This window comes from Macrobrachium nipponense, chromosome 2, assembly GCF_015104395.2.
Source record: "Macrobrachium nipponense isolate FS-2020 chromosome 2, ASM1510439v2, whole genome shotgun sequence".
Lineage (NCBI taxonomy): Eukaryota > Metazoa > Arthropoda > Malacostraca > Decapoda > Palaemonidae > Macrobrachium > Macrobrachium nipponense.
In genome coordinates, this window is record NC_087201.1 from 113,502,015 (window position 1) to 113,521,775 (window position 19,761).

Sequence of the window (19,761 nt, forward strand, 5' to 3'; positions counted from 1 at the left end):
GTTTGAGGCAGGTGGAGAATTTCTTGTGGAACCGATCCCAGCCAGCCAAAGAGTGGAGAAGTTTGTTGGGGAGAATGTCATCTCTGTCCCCTTCTGATTCCAAGCTCTTGTCTTGTCTACAGGTATGTCTCAGGAATCGCTGGGACTTTCGAGAAAAGAGCGCAGTGATAGTCTGGGACAATTCCTGCCTTGATCTCAGTGGTGGTCAGACGAAAGTCATCTGACTGTCAGCATAAGCCTAGCCCTCCCAATTCCGGACGTTCATCTGTACACAGATAGAAAGGTCATGGCGCTCTTTTCAGATCCCACAAGATTGGCAACACTGAATCAGATCGCTTGGAGGATGTTGCACTGGTGCAAGAACCACAAAGTTTTGTTGCTTCCCCAATTTATTGCGTGAAAAAATGCCTTGAGTCGCTCACAGGAAGTCCGAGGGAGCGAGTGAACCTTAGCACAGGAAGAAGTGTAGTTCTTGCTGAGGAGGTGGCCAGCTACTGTGGACCTGTTCACCACCAGGTTGAATTGTCACCTTCCAGTCTATTTCTTGCCAGTAACAGATGCCATGCTACGTGCATTAGTCTAGGCTTAGTGCAAAGTAGGGATGAAAGTGTTGGTTTTTATTTATTAATTTTTTTTTTTTTTTTTGGAGCATTGTACAGTTTATACAAGTTATCAGTAGTTTGAATATCATGTTCTGATATATAGTTAAGGGTCGTATTTATGAGGTACAAGAACCTTCGAACCTTGGCACACACTCCACACTGGGAGCCTGTAGCCTGCTGAGAATGTCGTAGAAGTTCTGTCCTTGGAACTTCTCCTCCATACTTAAGAGGCTAGATAGCCACATTGGAGGATAGCTTGACAATGACGAGACCATGACTTACGAGACTGATGTCGAGGTATTCTCCCCTTCGGGCATCTCACCTAATGGACGAAATATGGATGAGTTCAAAGACTATGCAAGTAAATCAAACTGAGTTACCTGCTTATGCCTCAGAGAGGTCGGGCGGACTAATTCAAGTGTTCAGGGAGTGCATTGCAATATGAAGTTTTCATAATGAAACTAACGTAATACTTACCTGAACACCTGAATGACCCCCACCCTCTTCTCTCTTCAATGATTAATGATTATCGCGATTGAAGGTGGGAACCGTCTGCCTGCTGATGTTTGGCAGTAGGGTTGCCAATGGTAATTAGGTAACTCGGGAAACAATGTTTACCTGCAACATTGGTAGTGCTGGCAGTTGAAATTTTCCCTTGTGTGGGTAAATGAGTGGGGTTATGTTTGGGCTGGTCAGGTGACCAGGGCTAATTTAGGTGTTCAGGTAAGTATTACAATATTAGTTTTATTATGAAAACTTTAATCATATTCATTATGTTTGAATTTAATAAGAGGGTCTCAGTGCTTAGGCAAAGTACCGATATCCAGACAACGGTGCTCTCTATTAACGAAAAAAGTAACTCAGTCTAGTTCATGTATTTAAGTAAATTTTCAACTTAAAAACACTTCATATAACGAAAAATAGCATTGTCACACATGCGTAGACTTTCTAGAGATTAATTTATGCTAATTGAAAGCAAGAAAATTGCCCTGATTTTTCCAAACCAAAACATGGTTGGTTTGCTTGTATATTTTATGTTACAATGGTAATATAAGACTACATATAGTATTATTGGATACAGCAAAGTAAAGGATGAATTTTTAAAAGAGGCATATTCATTGTTTGTAATTTACGAGGCAGTCTCGGCACTTAGTTTAAGCCACCGGTAACCAGACAACGGTTCTATAAACCCTATGGAGGTTAAAATCCAGTTATGGATATATTGAACAAGTGCTGTAAAACCGAAATGCCGCTAACCAATACCAATCGGAACTGCGGGCTGCCTGTATAATACTGATTTATTATTGTAATATACATAAAAGAACAGATTATCCCCGACATTCACTGTAGGTGTGTCCTGCCATATTTTTATTCTTTCTCAGATGTATTAAACTGTGCTTCAAAATAAGTTTAATATAGTTGACTCTATTATTATCACATTATAAACAGTGTACAGAGAATATTCTCTCTCTCCTCTCTCTCCTTCTCTCTCTCTCTCTACTCTCTCTCTCTCTCTCTCTCTCTCTCTCTCTCTCTCTCTCTCTCTCTCTCTCTCTCTCTCTATTAAAGATAATTCCATTAATAAATTTTCTTTTAGCAACTAATTTTTTTCCTTAAATTTTCTGTAATAAATGTCAATCAGCTGATTCTCAACATAAACAAAAGACAGATAGAATTTTATTACTGTATCTTGCCGTTTACACGTTAATATTACAGCAGCCATATCATGAAAATAAAGAGAAATTGTAAGTTGCAGAATTTTTATAGGTAAGATGTCTTGGTGTTTTAACTCTAGACAGTCCCCAGTCAATGGCAATCTGGTTTTATGGTGCTTGTCTAGCACCATAAGATCGGCAATTTATGGTGCTATAACAGGCCAAGTTTTGGTTATTGGCATCATGAGGTATCGATAATAGTTATTTATGGTGCCATAACACACCTAACACGTAAATCGCAGAGTTTCTGTTAATGGCGGTTTTCGCTTAACCCACTGGAGCAGAACCTCTGCCAATAACCGGGGGCTGCCTGCATTGAAGTACGTATTAGGCAGTTAGGCGCTTTGAGGGCTGTGATTATGCAGATATTTGCATAACATTGGTGGTTGTGGTCCCTGTCCCCTGCAATTGCTGAGGCCCCACTGTATTACACTTACGGGCTTTTACCTTGAGGCACTCTCACAATTAGAAGAGTAGTTTGCCTTCTAAATAAAGCTAAGGATGTTCAAGTAACCTCTACTCCTTTAGCTTACATGTATTGTATTAACCTTGTATTTTTTTATTCTTGTACTCCATTCTGCTTTGAACTACTGGGAATGTAATTGCTCTACATTTCTCAATAATTTTAATAGGAGTTAAAAGGTGTACAGTGGTCCCCCCGTATTCGCGGGGATGCGTACCAGACCCCACCGTGAAATAGTTAGAACCCACAATGAATGTTTGGAACCCCTATAAAATGCTAAAACGCCTATTTTGTTAGTTAAAACTCAAGAAAACCCACTAAAAATGTTCATACATGGTTTTTTTAATAGTTTTATCACAAAAAGTGCATTTTATGATGAAATTCATCAAAAAAACCAGGAATTTGTGGATATTTATCATAGAAAAATATCGCGAATGCGCGAATTTTCCGCGAATAATTCAGGGAAACGTTCCCGAGAGAAATCCGCGAATGTGTGAGTCCGCGAATCTGGAGAACGCGAATACGGGGGGTCCACTGTACTTAGATTATTTCTAGTGACTGGCATGGTTTAGTGGAAGGAAGCACAGGAATTTTTCCTATTATCTCTTCACCTTGTATTAAGGTGTAGAGTTTTACAGAGCCAGGGGGTTACAAAACACCTGAAACACCCACCACTCTCAGTGGATGGGTTGTGGTTTTATCCCAGTGTAGGTGACATTATTCTATAGTTTATTTTATTTGGTGCTGCGCCCAGGGCAAGGTCAGGCACCTATCATGCTCTACCAGCATTCAGGCATAATCCCTTGCTGTAAAGCACCCACTTACTTAGTAGGTTAAGATAGACACCAACTACAGGCAGTATCCCAGTAGCTTTCTTAACTGATAAGGAAATAACAGGCATTGTATTCAGTGCTAGCAACTTTTCTATTTCAATTCATTACATAATCTTTTGAGTAGTATATGTCCATATCTCCTACCACCTGTCAATGTGGGGCTCAACTATGTAATTATTTAGTAAGTTACGTACTTGTATAAAAATGACATTTTTATACTATTTATGTATACTTAGCAAGTAATTACAGAATCAGAGCCTACTCTCCCAACTGGTGGACATGAGACATGAGCAAGCTGAGCTTTCTGATGACAGTCGTTCCTATTCTCCCGCTGGTAGGTGGAACAGGTCACCTGCGCAATGGTTTGAAATGTTACAAGCAAAATTTTGAACTCAAATTGCTGTGTAAGTGGAACTTACAGCTATGTAATTACTTGTTAACCCTTTAACGCCTATTGGATGTATTAAATGTCGACATAAATTGTCTGCTGGGTGCCGATTAGACGTATGGTACGTCGATAAAAAATTTTTTTTTAAAGATTCGCAGAAAAATACTTATAGGCCTACCAGGCGAAAACTTTTGAATCATGCGCCTTGGGGGATGCTGGGAGCTCACGGATCAAGGCGTTGTTTTGTTTACAAACGTTACGCAGGCGCGTAAGCGCAAATTTCTTTCTTATCGCACTAAAAAGTATCAGTGACACATCTCAGAATTTATTTCGTCACTTTGACATAATTTTTGCACCATTTTAAATTAGCCGTTACATGGAGTATTATAGTACATAAAAATGTGCACAATTTCATGTAGAATACAACAAAAAATACTCATGATTGTAGCTTTTATCAGTTTTGAAATATTTTCATATAAATAACGATGTGCCAAAATTTCAACCTTCGGTCAACTTTGACTCTACCGAAATGGTCGAAAAACGCAATTGTAAGCTAAAACTCATATATTCTAGTAATATTCAATCATTTACCTTCATTTTGCAATAAATTTGAAGTCTAGCACAATATTTCAATTTATGGTGAATTTATGAAAAAACTTTTTCCTTACGTCCGCGCGGTAACTTCCGAAAAAATTTTAAATTTTTTCGTGCAATTGTTGTAATGTTTGCACCATTTTAAATTAGCCGTTACATAAAGCTTTATATATGGAAATGTGTGCAATTTCATGCATAATACAACTAAAAACAACCCATGGTTGTAGCTTTTATCAGTTTTGAAATATTTTGATATAAATAACGATAAGTGCCAAAATGGTCGAAAAACACAATTGTAATATAAAACTCTTATATTCCAATAATATTCAATTATTTACCTTCATTTTGCGAAAAATTGGAAGTCTCTAGCACAATATTTCGATTTATGGCGAATTTATGAAAAAAAAAAAATTTCCTTACGTCTACGCGATAACTCTTCCAAAAAAAATCAGAAATTTTTTTGTGCGATTGTCGTAGTGATTGCACCATTTTAAATTAGCCGTTACATAAAGTTTTATATATGAAAATTGTGTGCAATTTCATGTAGTATACAACAAAAAGTAATTGAAGGTTGTAGCTTTTCTCATTTTCGAAATATTTGCATATAAAAAATATATATAAAAAAAAATTCGACATTCGGTCAACTTTAACTCGTCCGAAATGGTCGAAAACTGCAATTGTAAGCTAAAACTCTTACAGTATAGTAATATTCAATCATTTATCTTCATTTTGAAACAAATTGGAAGTCTCTAGAACAATATTTAGATTTCTGAGCTTTGCCCGTGCCGCTCCGTGAAATGGTTTGGCTTTCCGTAAAATAGTCTTAAAATATGACTATGATTTATGGTGAATTTTTGAAAAAAACATTTTTACGTCCGCACGTTACGAATTCATGCATCATTTTGTGATAATATTTTCTCTGTGTTGCTTTGATTGTTTTACAATGTGTTATATACCAAAATGATTGCAATTTAGTGTATAATACAACAACAAAAATTAACTCGTTAGCTTTAACCGTTTTGCTCACTGCGAGATTTGAATACAATTATATATGAAATTTTGTTTTCACGCTATCATATACGTATCACATTATTTATATATGATAATGATATTTTTTTTCATTTCTGATGGTTGCATGCTAAACTTAAGGCAATGACAAAAAAAGGAGCAAAATGAACTCTTAATCTTGAAAACTATGCGAGCTGTGATTTAAAAAAAAAAAAAAAAAAAAAAAAAACAAAAAAAAAAAAAAAAAAAAAAATCCGCTTCGGCGCTCACTTCGAGACCCCCTTGGCATACGGGAGACGGTTTTTTATTATACCCATTCGGCGTTAAAGGGGTTTAAGATATATAAAAACATTATAATTGTTATTTTAAAGCTTCAGATATTATATTTCGATACTAGATTACTTTTTTGTTTTTAGGTTAACCTGATGTCCTTGTAACACACTCCTGAGAAAATTTAAGGATGTCATTTTCCAAATTGGAGCCAGATCCTGATGGCCTCACCCAACAGGTGGCAGTCATTATGACTGGAAAGGTAATCTGCTTATATTTGTTAGTTTTAAGATGAAAGACCATTAGTATTCTCTTGAAAATTATTGGCCATTGCCCAAAAAAATAAACCTGAAATATTTGCTTCGTACCATTAGGTAGTCTGTGTACTGTTTCAGGCGTATGTGTTCCTTCTTTAGATTCTGTAAAAGATTGAGATTATACCATCTTCGGTATCGGTAAAAATTAAGTAATACATTTATTTCCCTGTAAAAAAATTAAAAGTATATATCTAAATTGAAATTCAAGAAAGGGTAAAATTGAGGCTTAATTAGATTGTTTGCTCACTGGAGAGAGAATTGTCTGTATTGCAATATCTCCGTACTAAAATTAGATTAAATGTGTATGGTAAGAGCCTTCACATGGTTCTTATTCATGACTTAGGTGGCTTATCCAGATGTGATCAGGTCCTGAAGCTTATGCTTTGTGTTAAATTCTGTACATTTTTCTCTTATGTATGACATAGGGGGTTTATCCAGATGTGATCAGACCAGATAGTAATAGGCTAACCTCTGTTCCTCCTCTGTATCTATTCCATTTTTTTTTTTTTTTGTTTTTTTTTTTTTTTTTTTAGTTCGGGGCTAACCCCTTTTCCTCCATCTCTTTATCTATCCCGTCTTCTAGTTAAATTTAAAAAGTAAAAGAAAATGCCATAAGTATCGTTAGTAATGACATACTTGTTTTGAAAATGCATACAGCCAGAAATGGCTGATTTGCTATGAACAACCGAATCTGATGACAGCAGCCTTTTTGCTTGCATTTAACCATTGTATGATAGTAAAAAATTACTGTAGTTGTGTTACAAATGACACATAATATAAACCGTCGGTCCTTTACATATGGAATGTACTTACAGCGCAGCTGGACCGGTCGTAAGCTTTCAAACAAGGTGGTTCGGTAGTTAACTGCTTGTCCGATTGTCGGGAGTCCCACCCGACTGAAAGGTAAGCATTCACTTTGCTTTCAGCCGCCGACGGAGACAGACATGTGTTCGCTGCTCTGTCCGCCATTGTCGTTTGCTTTTACCTTTGCTTGACGAACTCTTTTGTGTATGATTGTATCCTTGGTAGTACTTGGAGGTGTGACTGTAAGTACTTGCTATTCCTCTTTTCATTGATTTTGTGATTGTCTTTTGCTGAAATGAGCAGCCACGAGACAGAGAGACCCCCACGCCCCCCAGTCAGCCACAGATTTGTGCCCTGGCGTGGAGGGCCGTAGGTGCGGGGCCTTTAGATCCCTCAAGGATGTTGACCCTCACGAAGTGTGTACTCGGTGCTTAGGGCGAGAATGCTCTCGTGCCAACACTTGTGTTATTTGTGTATCTTGGTTGGAGGAGCAGTGAGGATACGTACATGTCTTCTTCTTTCATTCCTCTTTGTCAGCTCCCACATATAGCTCCTTCCCCTTCAGGTGACGTGCCGTGTTCCGCTTCTTCACTCGACCAGTCGAGTGTAGAAGAGGGGGCGAGGCACCCCGCCGTGCAGTTATACTCGGGGTCTCCCGTTCGCTCGGGGTGGGACCCCCACCAACTCGACCCTTGCCTATTCAGGTATGTCTGCTGCTGCGGGAGGTGATCTCGAGCAGGTCTGGTACTCATTGGGACTCCTGGGCACACCTAGTGTTCAAGGGCTGTTGTATCACCTGGCTGCACAGGGTGCCGGTCGGATGATGCATGGCCCAGCGACGTCGACAACGACAATGGTGTCGACGCCTGGGTATGCGCGGCCTCCCCACCTGCCCCACCTAGGTTTACTCCCAGCATGTGGAGATGGTGACCCCTACAGCTGCGGTCCAGGCCCCGCTGCCGTGCTGCCGTCCAAGGAAGGAGATGACCTCACCGCCTGGTTCTGGGGGCTTAAGAAGGAACCCAGGACGACAGTGGGTCTTCCCCGATCAGCCTTGGCCAAGAGTGTGTTGGGCCAGGTGAACTCTCTTGTCTCTGGACAGGAGGGATCACTTAGGTCTGGCAGGTCGACCAAGCTGCTTCCCCCTCCTTTACCACGACAGAGGCTGTTCTACGTGCCATCGGACAACCTGCTGCCGCCCAAACATGTTAACCCAGAGCTTAGCTAGGCTAACTCCGGGGGTGTCTCTTCAACACCTGCTGGCCGAGAACCTCTGGTTCTCGCAGCAAGAGGCACTGGCTTTGGAAGCGACTGCCATGGCTGGACCTGTGGTCCCTCACGGTGTCCAGGGTCGCGGCCTCCTTGGGAAACATCATTCCCGATGGAGACCCGGCTGTTGGGAGATTGTGTCAGTCTGGAGGTAGGGGTATCTCCTGCCTGGCCCAAGAGACGGCCAACCTGTGGGCCAACCTGGTTCAGAGATGTCGGGACACAGTCCTCGCTCGAGTGACCAGGTCGGCAGGGCGTGAGGCAGTTCTGGGTCTGAGGAACGGACCGGTGCTGGGTTCCTCCTCTCTCTTCCCTAGAGAGATGTTGGACACTGGTGGAACAGCGGCGCACTGTGGACAGTGACCGCCTAGTCCACCAGGCAGTCTCGAAGGCGGCTGGGCAGCCTTGAGCCACTGCGGCCAAGACGACTTCCTCGTCGAGGCCGAGAGGAAAGATCCAGCCTTTGACTTCTGCTGTAAGGAGGGATCGTCAGTCCTCCTTTTCCCGAGGAGGATCCGGGAAGAAGTTGAAGAAGGGGAAACGCTAGGGACGGCGTTCCTCCTCACCTGCTGCCGGAAGGTTGGGGGGGTGCTTGGCGAGCCATTGGGCAACTTGGCAGCGCTACGGAGCCGAGACCTGGTTAGTGGATGTCCTTCGGGAGGGATATCTACTATCCTTCGAGTTGCGGCCACCCCTCACCTCCAACCCGGTCCATCTGCAGACGTACGTTCCCAGTTCAGCCAGGGACGTAGCGCTTTGGCAAGAGGTAGATGTCATGCTGAGCAAACGATCTGTGGAGATCATACGGGATCAGTCGCCGGGCTTCTACAGCTGACTTTTCCTGGTGAAGTCATCAGGGGGCTGGCGCCCGGTGATAGATCTCTCTCCCCTGAACCGATTCATTCGCCAGACACGGTTCACGATGGAAACGACACGCTTATTGCTTGATTCTGTCAGGGAGAACAACTTCATGCTTTCTGTGGACCTGAAAGATGCATATTTCCAGATACCCATCCACCAGTCCTCCAGGAAGTACCTCCGCTTCATCCTCGAAGGGACTGTACCAATTCAGGGCACTTTGCTTTGGTCTCTCAACTGCCCCTCAGGTGTTCACGTGAGTGTTAACGCTGGTGTCTGCTTGGGCCCATTTGGTAGGGATACGTCTTCTGTGGTATCTCGACGATTGGCTGGTCCTGGCGAGCTCCCGCCCGTAGTTGCTACAGGACAGGGATCAACTCCTCGAATTCTGCCGCGATGTCGGGATCGTGGTGAACTTCGAGAAGTCAGATCTTGAGCCCAAGCAGAGGATGAAGTACCTGGGCATGCTGATTGACTCGGTAGCAGGGCGAGTCTTCCCCGCAGACTTGCTGATCAGTGGGTTCAGGGAGGCAGCCGGACGGTTCCTGTCTCGACAGGAAAAGCCAGCTCAGTAGTGACAGGTCGTGATCAGTCACCTGTCGTCTCTTGAGAAGCTAGTCCCTCACGGGCGTCTTCACCTGCGGTCTCTTCAATGAAGGCTAAAGGAGTGTTGGTCACAGGCAAGAGACCCGCCATACCTCCCTGTCTCTCACGGAGGAGGTGAGGCAGGACCTAGCCTGGTGGCTGGACGACAGGAACCTGGAGGAGTTGCTGGCTGCTGGTATGTGGGACCATTGCGACAAGCAACCTCAAGGCAGCGTTCCTCGCTCCAAGAGTTCCGGGAACGGGTAATGGGACACTCAGTGGTGTTGATAAGTGACATCACCACTGTAGTGGCATATGTCAACAAATGGGGGCCTAGTGTCCCTTCCGTTGCACCAGTTGACGATGCAGGTGCACGAGTGGGCCGTAGCTCACTCGGTAGAGCTGTCAGCCAGATACATTCCAGGCAAGAGGAACGTAGTGGCAGACAAGCTCAGCCGTCGGAATCAGGTGATCGGGACTGAATGGTCTGGGGGCGTCCAGTCATGGATCTGTTCGCCACCCGGCACAACAGGAAACTGTAGGTTTTCTACTCAGTTGTGCCAGACCCATGGGCAGCTGCAGAGGATGCACTCCAACACCCGTGGGACAACCTCTTGGTCTACGCCTTTCCCCCGTTCTGTCTGATTCGCAAGGTGATCAGCAGGGTGCTGGTCACCGCGAATCTTCGGATGATTCTGGTAGCACCCAAATGGCCTGAGGCTGTTTGGTATCCGGACCTGCTGGCTCTTCTCGCTGAGGCACCGAGAGAGAGAGAGATAACCCCCCCCCCCCCCCCCCATCTTCTGTGGTTGGTGTCGTGGAAGGGGGGTCTCTCCAATCAGAGCCACTCTTCAGCAGGTAGCGGATTTCCTCGTCTTCCTTCGCCGAGAGAAGCTCCTCTCCGTCTCCACAGTTAAAGGTTACAGAGCCACCCTGGCCCTAGTCCTTACTCTGTGCGGAGTGGACATTTCCACCTCCATTGAAATCTCCCTCCTGATGAAGAGCTTCGAGAGGTCTTGCCCACCCAGGGAACTCAGGCCCCCGGGGTGGGATGTGACTCGTCCTTAGGAGTTTGACTCACAGACCCTTAGAGCCACTCCAAGAGTGGTCAGACAGGGATCTGACCCTCAAGACCATCTTTCTGCTGGCCCTGGCATCAGCAAAGAGAGCAGGGGAACTGCATGGTCTTTCTTTCGATGTCAAGCACTCGAGGGGCTGGGGATCGGTGACGCTCTATTTCGTCCCGGACTTCGTAGCAAAGAATCAGAACCCTTCGGTTCCTGACATCTGGTTCGAGTCATTCACGATCCCCTCCCTGAAGGACTTCACCAACAATGATACGAATGAGATGCTGCTCTGTCCTGTGAGGGCACTACGGCGCTATCTGAAGAGAACTCGGCACCTCAGGCCTGAGTGTCGACGCCTCTTCGTTAGCACCGGGGTTACCGAGAAGAAAGTGTCCAAGAACACTTTCTTTCTGGCTTTGTGAGGTGATCAGGAAGGTGTATGCTTCAGATAGGAGTGACAACACCAGTACCTTTCGTCCAAGAGCCCACGAAGTCAGAGGTATTGGTCCAACCCTTGCGTTCCGCACGAACTTCTCCATGGCACAGGTGCTGAAGGCAGGGGTTTGGGCCAACCAGACCACTTTTACCTCCTCCTACCTTCAGGATATCGCCCACAGGTCCTTGGACACTTTTTCCTTGGAACCCGTGGTGGCTGCTCAACAAGTTGTGTAGCTTACCCAGCTCCCTCGCTGGACAAGATAGCATCTCATCCTTGTGAGACTGCATGAATGGAAGAGTGAATGAAAGTGTGACTGGCTTCTCTTTCTCCTCTTTTCTTACCTCTACCTGCGGGCAGAGGGTGGCAGTCGTCATTACGCTGGACAGGATGCCGATGTAGGTAAGCTACGCGACTGAGCCCCTTCCTATCCCTTTCATTAGGGATAGGAGCGGTTATCCGCCACTCCCCTATCAATGGGGGGAGTGGATGCTAACAAGAGACAACCCAAGACCTTATATTTAGCACTTGTGTAGGAACTAGTTCTTGCTTTCTATTCATAAGAGCCACGCTTGCCTCCCTCTTATGAATTTGGTCCAGAGGTCTGACCACTGATCCTGCGGTGCACACCCCGATCAGTTGGACAAAGGCTAGGATCCCTCCCTCTGCTCTTACGACCAGGGAGGGAACCAAGGTTGGACGAACACCAGTCTGTTCATAAGACTCGGATTCCACCCACCAATAAGTGAGTCTTCCATATGTAAAGAACCGATGGTTTGTATTACGTGTGTATTTTTCCTAACTATGCAAACCTGAGGTCCTTTACACACAATCCCACCTCACTCTGTTCCTGGGCCTAAAGCAAAGTGAATGTTTACCTTCCAGTCAGGCAGGACTCCCGACTATCGGACAAGCAGGTAACTACCAAACCATCTTGTTCGAAAGCTTACGACCAGTTCCAGCTGCGCTGAAGTACATTCCATATGTTAAAGGACCTCAGGTTTGTATAGTTAGGAAAAATACAATTTATGACAAATTGTGATATTAGTGGGTTTTTCTCTTTTTCTCTAACAAAATAGACTTTGTTTTCATGCCACTTACCTGACAGATATATATATAGCTGTATTTTCTGAAGTCCGACAGAATTTTCAAACTCGCGGCACACGCAGTGGGCGGCCAGGTGGTAGTACCCATTCCCGCCGCTGGGAGGCGGATATCAGGAACCATTCCCATTTTCTATTCATATTTTTTCTGTCGCCGTCGGTAAACAACTGTTTACAGACCTCTGCTCAGGATTTTTGGATTTGACTCGCTTTTAAGTATCTGATTGTTTTTTTGGTATTGAATTGGATTGTTGAATTGGCATGCGCGATAGTGGACCGTTTTTGATTTTGGATGGCGTTTTCTATAAACGTGATGTCTGGATCAAGTGCTGTGAGTTCAGAGTGTGTGTGAGGACTGATTGTAAGGTGAGGCTACCGAAAGCATCGGTAGACCCCCACACAGTATGTATGAGTTGTTGGGGCATAATTGTTGGTGGATAATCGGTGCAATGAATGTGAGAGATTGACCGATGAATGATTGGAGAGTATATGAGTCCTATCGCCTTAAATTGGAGCGCGATAGGATCAGGAGGTCTTCCTCCAGGAGTGGTTCTACCAAATAAGGTAAGGCTAACATCTCTCCTGTATTAACACCTGTAGAGTTTGCATCTCCTAAACCTGTGTTGCCTTCGGGCTCTGATTCTGTGTCGGGAGAAGCTAATGCTCTCTCTCTTATTTTGGAGTCTCTACGCACTCTGGAGACCAAAGTGAAAGCCTTGGAAACTGGCTCGGTGCAAGTGTGTGATCGGTGCCCCTAGTGTTGTGGAGGGGGCGTCAGATCGGCCCCATAATGCCTCTAGGCCTAGACCTCTATCGGACTCCCAAGACTCAGGGAGAGGGTATGTCGAAAGCCGCAAGAGGGTTACGGGAGCTCCCCACCGATCTGGCGTCCCTTCGGCAGGCCTTGTTTGCAAAGTCCCAGGCTGCCAAGGAGCGCGCACGAGCGCGCGTCCTGAAGGAGTGCTTTTCGTCCTCCGAAGCGTCCTCCCAGCGCAAGGGGTGGAGCGCTCGGAGAGACTCTCGTCCTCTGAAAAGGACGTTTCGTGTTGAGGACGCTTCACGTCCTGTATCGCCGCTTTCGTCGGAGGATGCGTATGACGCTTTTCCGCCTCAGAAAAGGGGTAAGATCTCCTCCGATGAGGACGCTGGGTTGCGTGCACAGGCGCGTCTCCCTGAGAAGCAGGTAGCTGTACCTGTGAGAAGGAAGGAGGCGTCCCCTCGCCCCTCGTCTTCTCGCAGGATCAGTCCTGCTTCCTCTGTTCGTTCCTCTCCAACGAAGAACATTCTTTTGTCCCTTCAGGACCAGCTATCGACGCTTATGGCTCAGAGGACTCGCCCAGCAGCAGTCAAGCCTAAGCGGAGGAAGGACCTTAGACTGCCCGTCAAGAGGACGAGCAGTCTCCTTCTCCCCTCTCTCCTACTTCGTCTCGTTCGCCGATCGCGTCTCCTTCGGCGATTCGCCGATCTCGTTCGTCCTCTAGGAGGACGTTTGCGTCAAGACGTTTTTGAGGACGCTTGGCAGGACGCTCAGCACGACGTTCGACAGGACGCTCGTCAGGACGCTAGGCAGGACGCTTGGCAGGCGCTTGGCAGGACGCTCGGCAGGACGCTTGGCAGGATGCTCGGCAGGACGTTCGTCAGGCACGCTCGGCAGGACGCTTGGCAGGACGCTCGCCAGGACGTTCAGGACGCTTTTCAAGACACTTTTGGGGACTCACCGACCAAGAAGTCGTACCCCAAGACGCTAGTTTGCGCGCACAGGCACGTATTCGGCTAAAATGTCTTCCCTTTCGTGTAAGAAACGTAAGGACGCTTCTCTGGCAAGTGAGGCTGCCTCGGGTGTCGCTAAGGACGCTCGTCCTCGTCAGGACGCTCTACCTGCTTCAAGTGGTAAGCGCCATAAAGAAGACAGCCGAAATAAGGCTTCATCCAGTCAAGGATAGGGGTCCTTTGATTAAGACAAGACCCGACATTAGTACGCCCTCTCCGGGACAGGCGGTCTCCTCTTCCGTGTAGAGAAGAAGGAGAGCTGAGTAGTCGGCTGACTCGGTTGAAGAGGAATCTTCTGCGGCCCCTTCAATCTCAGACTATAAAGTTTCTCGTGCGGCTGTGTGTTCTTCCTTCGAGGAACAAGTTTCAGCCTGCAGCTCCCAAGTCGTCCCCCTCGTTCAGTTTTGTTTTTCATCATCTAAGACTGGTAAAACCCCGGAGTTTGTTGAGATGAAAAACTTCGCTCTCCACTAAAAAAAACAGGGCGTTCAAGAAACTCCAAGATTGGATGGTACGAAGGAGAGATCAAGCAAGACGACTTTCGCTTTGCCTCAGCTAGACTCAGCGGAAAGGGGTATTTGGTATAGAACCAAAGAAAAGTAGGGGTTCGTTATCCCTTCTTCGCTCAAGGAGATTTCTCCAGCTTGGTGATTCGCAGAGGAGGTCTCTTTTATCCACTGCTAAAGTGACCTGGACCTCTACGGAGACGGACCATCATTTGAAGGGTCTGCTCCGGACTCTTGAAGTTTCAACTTCCTTGACTGGTTGCTTGGGAGTTCTAGATCTGCAAGCGAGAAGCCCAGAATCTCTCAGTCTGGGGGAGCTGTCCAGCGTGTTAGCATGTATGGACAAAGCCGTCAGGGATGGTTCGGAGGAGATCGTCTCTCATTTTGGAACGGCCTTATTGAAGAAGAGAGCTTTGCTGTGCAATTTCACAGCTAGTTCAGTGACTCCAGCTCAGAAAGCGGATTTGCTTTTTTCTCCTCTTTCGAACCATCTCTTCCCCCAGACTTTAGTAAAGGACCTGACTAACAGTTTGCAAGAGAAGGCACGCAGGACCTCTTAGCCAGTCTACAAGACATTCGGCAGTACCTTCAACTTCTTCAGCTTCGTTCGACCGCGAAGAAGGTTTAAGCCCTTTCGTGGGGCCGTCCCCCCCCTCAGAGCAGCTCCTCGAGGGAGAGGTTTCCAAGTGAGAAGCAGTCGGAGCCAGACTGAAGTTTTTTGCGGGGAGCGTGGAGAGAGAGGGACACGGACACTTGGTCCCTCAAGATCGTGGAGCAGGGGTACAAGATCCCCTTATTAGATCTTCCTCCTCTTTCTACGACTCCCAGAGACCTTTTCTCCATCCTATCAGGGAGAGAAGAAGCAAGTGTTATTCGATCTTCTTCAACAAATGATCGAGAAAAGAGCGGTGGAACAAGTCGCGGACCTGGGGTCTCCAGGTTTTTTACAACAGGATTTTCCTAGTACCGAAGCAGTTCGTTCAGGTTGGCGTCCAGTTCTAGATGTAAGCAGGCTCAATCTTTTCGTGGAAAAGACCAAATTCACAATGGAGACGCCTCATTCTGTTCGGGAGCCTTGAGACCGGGCGACTGGATGTGTCCTTAAGACTTGCAGGACGCGTACTTTCACATCCCGATCCACCCTCTTTCAAGAAAGGTATCTGAAGGGTTTGTCGTTAGACAAAAAAGTTTGGTGGCCAGTTCAGAGCTATGTGTTTCGGCCTGACCACGGCTCAATGGTGGGGTTCACTGTAGTCATAAGAATGTGGCGAGGTGGCTACACTCTTCGGGGATAAGAGTTTTCCCTGTACCTCGACGACTGGCTGATCAGAGCGTCGTCGAGAGAGAAGTGTCCTGAAGGACCTTTGCAGTTCACTTTAGCCCGTAGCAAAGTCCCTGGGACTTCTGGTCAACCTCGAAAAGTCGCATCTGACCCCGACACAGTCCATTGTGTATCTGGGGATTCAGATGGATTCAGTGGCTTTTTCGAGCGTTTCCGTCCCAGGAACGTCCAGCGGCTAGGTTTAGAAAAGATCTCGGCCTTCTTAGGGAAAGAGACTTGCTCGGCGAGGGAATGGATGAGTCTGCTGGGACCATTTCCTCGCTAGAAAGGTGTGTTCCTTGGGAAGACTGCACCTCAGGCCTCTCCAATTTTCCTTGCGGACGAGTGGAAGGCAAGGACGATCTCAATGCCATATTGAGAATATCTCTTCCGATAAAGAAACCATCTAAGATGGTGGTTCGACCCTCAGAAGCTACAGGAGGGCGTGTCCCTAAGTCTTCTGAGCCCCGACCTAGTGTTGTTCTCCGACGCTTCCATCACGGGCTGGGGAGCAACACTAGGAGGAATGGGAGTGTCAGGCTCCTGAGAGGGGAACAGGTAGCCTGGCATATAAATGTCAAAGAGCTTGCAGCAATATTTCTGTCTCTGCAGTTCTTCGAAAGGAGTTTGAAGAACAAGATTGTTCAGGTAAACTCAGACAATACCACAGCACTCGCTTATTTGAAAAATCAGGGAGGAACACACTCCAGAACTTTGTTTTTCCTGGCGAGGGAGATTCTGCTGTGGGCGAAGAGAAGAAAGGTGACAATCCTGACGAGGTTCATTGCAGGGATGCAAAACGTCAGGGCCGATCTTCTCAGTCTCGGGAACAAATCCTACTGACGGAATGGGACCTTGAACAAAGACGTGTGTCGAGACCTTTGGAGGTTGTGGGGACGTCCTCTGGTCGACTTATTCGCGACGTCAAGGACAAGAGACTTCCTCTTTATTGCTCCCCGGTCCTGGATCCAGAAGCGATCGCTGTAGACGCGTTGCTTTGGAATTGGACGGTCTAGACCTGTAGCCTTCCCACCATTCAAGATTTTGGGGGAAGTCATGAGGAAGTTTGCGGCCTCAGAAGGGACGAGGTTGACCCTGATCGCTCCGATGTGGCCAGCGAGAGATGGTTCACAGAGGTCATGTCTTTCCTTGTAGACTTTCCAAGGACATTGCCCCTCTGGAGGAAAGATCTACTCAAACAGCCTCACTTCGAAAAGGTTTCACCAAAACCTCTCCGCTCTGGGTCTGACTGCGTTCAGACTATTGAAAAGTTGGCCAGCGAGAGGTTTTTCGAAAGCAGCTGCGAGAGCAATCGCAAATGCAAGACGTGCTTCCACAAGAGCTGTTTACCAATCGAAGTGGGCTTTCCTTCAGGGCATGGTGTAAAAGTAGGGAGTTTCCTCTTCCTCGACCTCTGTGAACCAGATAGCTGATTTTCTGCTCCTTCTCAGGAATGTGCAGAATTAGCGGTCCCTACCATCAAGGGATATAAAAGCATGTTGTCAGCGGTTTTTTAGGCACAGAGGCCTTGACCTTTCTGACAACAAGGGACATTCATGACCTTTTAAAATCTTTCGAGACTTCGAAGATTCCTCAAATGAGACCTCCGTCATGGAACCTTGACGTGGTTCTTAAGTTCCTTAGTCAAGTCCTTTCGAACCGCTTCAGGCAGCGTCTCTTCGAAACTTGACAAGGAAGGCTCTTTTCCTAACTTCTCTTGCGACGGCTAAGAGAGTTAGTGAGATTCAAGCGTTTAGTAACTTAGTGGTATTCAAAGGAGACAATGCTGTCTGCTCTTTGAACCCAAACTTTCTTGGCGAAGAATGAAAATCTTCGAATCCTTGGCCGAAAAACTTTCGAGATTCAAGGGTATGTCAAGTCTGGTGGGCCAAGAACCAGAGAGAGCCCTGTGCCCGGTCAGGGCTCTCAAGTTCTATGTACATAGAACAAAAGAGGTAAGAGGTCCCTCAGGTAATCTCTGGTGCTCTGTGAAGAGACCAGAGTTACCTTAATCTAAGAATGCTGTTTGCTTTCTTTCTAAGGGACGTCATTAAGGAGGCTCATTCATCTTTCCAGAAGACTGATTTGAGCCTTCTTACGAGTGAAAGCTCACGAAGTTCGAGCTGTCGCTACCTCTCTTGCCTTCCAAAAGAACATGTCAATCAAGGACATTCTTGATTGCACCTTTTGGAGGGAGTAACTCCGTCTTCGCCTCAACATTACCTAAGGGATGTGAGAACGATTTATGACGATTGTAATTCACTGGGGGCCATAAGTTTCTGCGGACACAGTCTTGGGGTCCGGAAGTAGCTCTTTCCCTATCCCTTAGTTAGGCTTAGGTTAGTTTTATTGTTGTGTTTTTTAGGTTGTGGTGAGTTCTTATGTGAAGATCTCCCATCCTTTAGTTAGTTTTTAAGTAAGTTTTTTTGAATAGTTGGTCAGGTGGTGGTCAGTTGCTTCGTTGCCCTCATATGGTATGGCCTCGATGTCTTGTCACGTTGAGGTCTCGTAACCCGTTGACAGATCATCCAGAGCCGCACCAGCACTACAGGTCTCCACCTGGCTGGCAACTCTAACTCTGATTTAAGCAAAAGCAGCCTTAAGTGACAGTAATCACAGAGTCTACTTTGCTAACAGGTGAGGAACCAAGATGTATATCATCTACTTAATTTAAGTTTCCTAAAAAAATCCTATTCTGTCTTCTTCCACCATCCGAAGGTGGGATTCAGCTATATATATATCTGTCAGGTAAGTGGCATGAACAAAATGTTATTGTTATTATACAATTAAGTTTGTTCATACTTACCTGGCAGATATATATAATTAAATTGCCCGCCTCCTCCCCTCAGGAGACAGTGTCATTAATAAAATATGGAGTAAATGGGAATGGTTTCCTGATATCCGCCTCCCAGCGGCGGGAATAGGTACTTCCACCTGGCCGCCCACTGCGTGTGCCGCGAGTTTTGAAATTCTGTCGGACTTCAGAAATACAGCTATATATATATCTGCCAGGTAAGTATGAACAAACTTAATTGTATAATAATAACATTTTTCAGCATTTTTATAGGGGATCCAACTATTCGTGGATTCTAACTATTCAAGGGGGGGCGGGTGTCTGGTACACATCCCCCACGAATATGGGGGGTACCACTAAGTAAAGAATGCAAGTAAGAAAAGTAGTGAGATTACAGGCATTCATCGGTTAACGACTGGGTTCCCTTCCAGCGACCACGTCGTTAAACAAATTTGTCATTAAGCGCGTTATTCTCTTTATTTTGACTAATAGCATTCATTTCCAGTCATATATTATACAGAGGAGTAGTTTTGACATAGCCTACTACTTAGCAAAATTCTGACAATGCTTTCTATCATTTTATTACTCTTATGTATTTTACCTTCATCAATGTCAAAGAACTGATGGTAGTTAACCTGGGCATCCAGACCTTCACTCCTCTAGTCTCTGGTAAAATTGTTGTAGTTTATGCACAACACCACACCTCTGTCATATGTCCACAAACAAGGAGTCACCCGCTCCTTCACACTCTATGTAACTGCAAAAGATCTCCTTTTCAGAGCGTACCAGAACCAAGCGGTGATTATCGCTAGCCTCCTTGTGGGAGACTAAACGTCCTGGAGGACAAAGTAAGCCATGGCAATCAAGCCCTGCTGACAGAATGTACGTTTGTATCCCAACTTCTGCAATGATCTCTGAAAGTTATTTTGAGTGTCAAGGAACCATGGGTTATTATCTCTTGCTCCCTCCCCAGTCCCGGACCCTCTAGCATGGGTGAGGGATGCCATGCTTTTAGACTGGACAAGCCTGGATGTCTGTATTCCTGCCTTTCAGGTTGA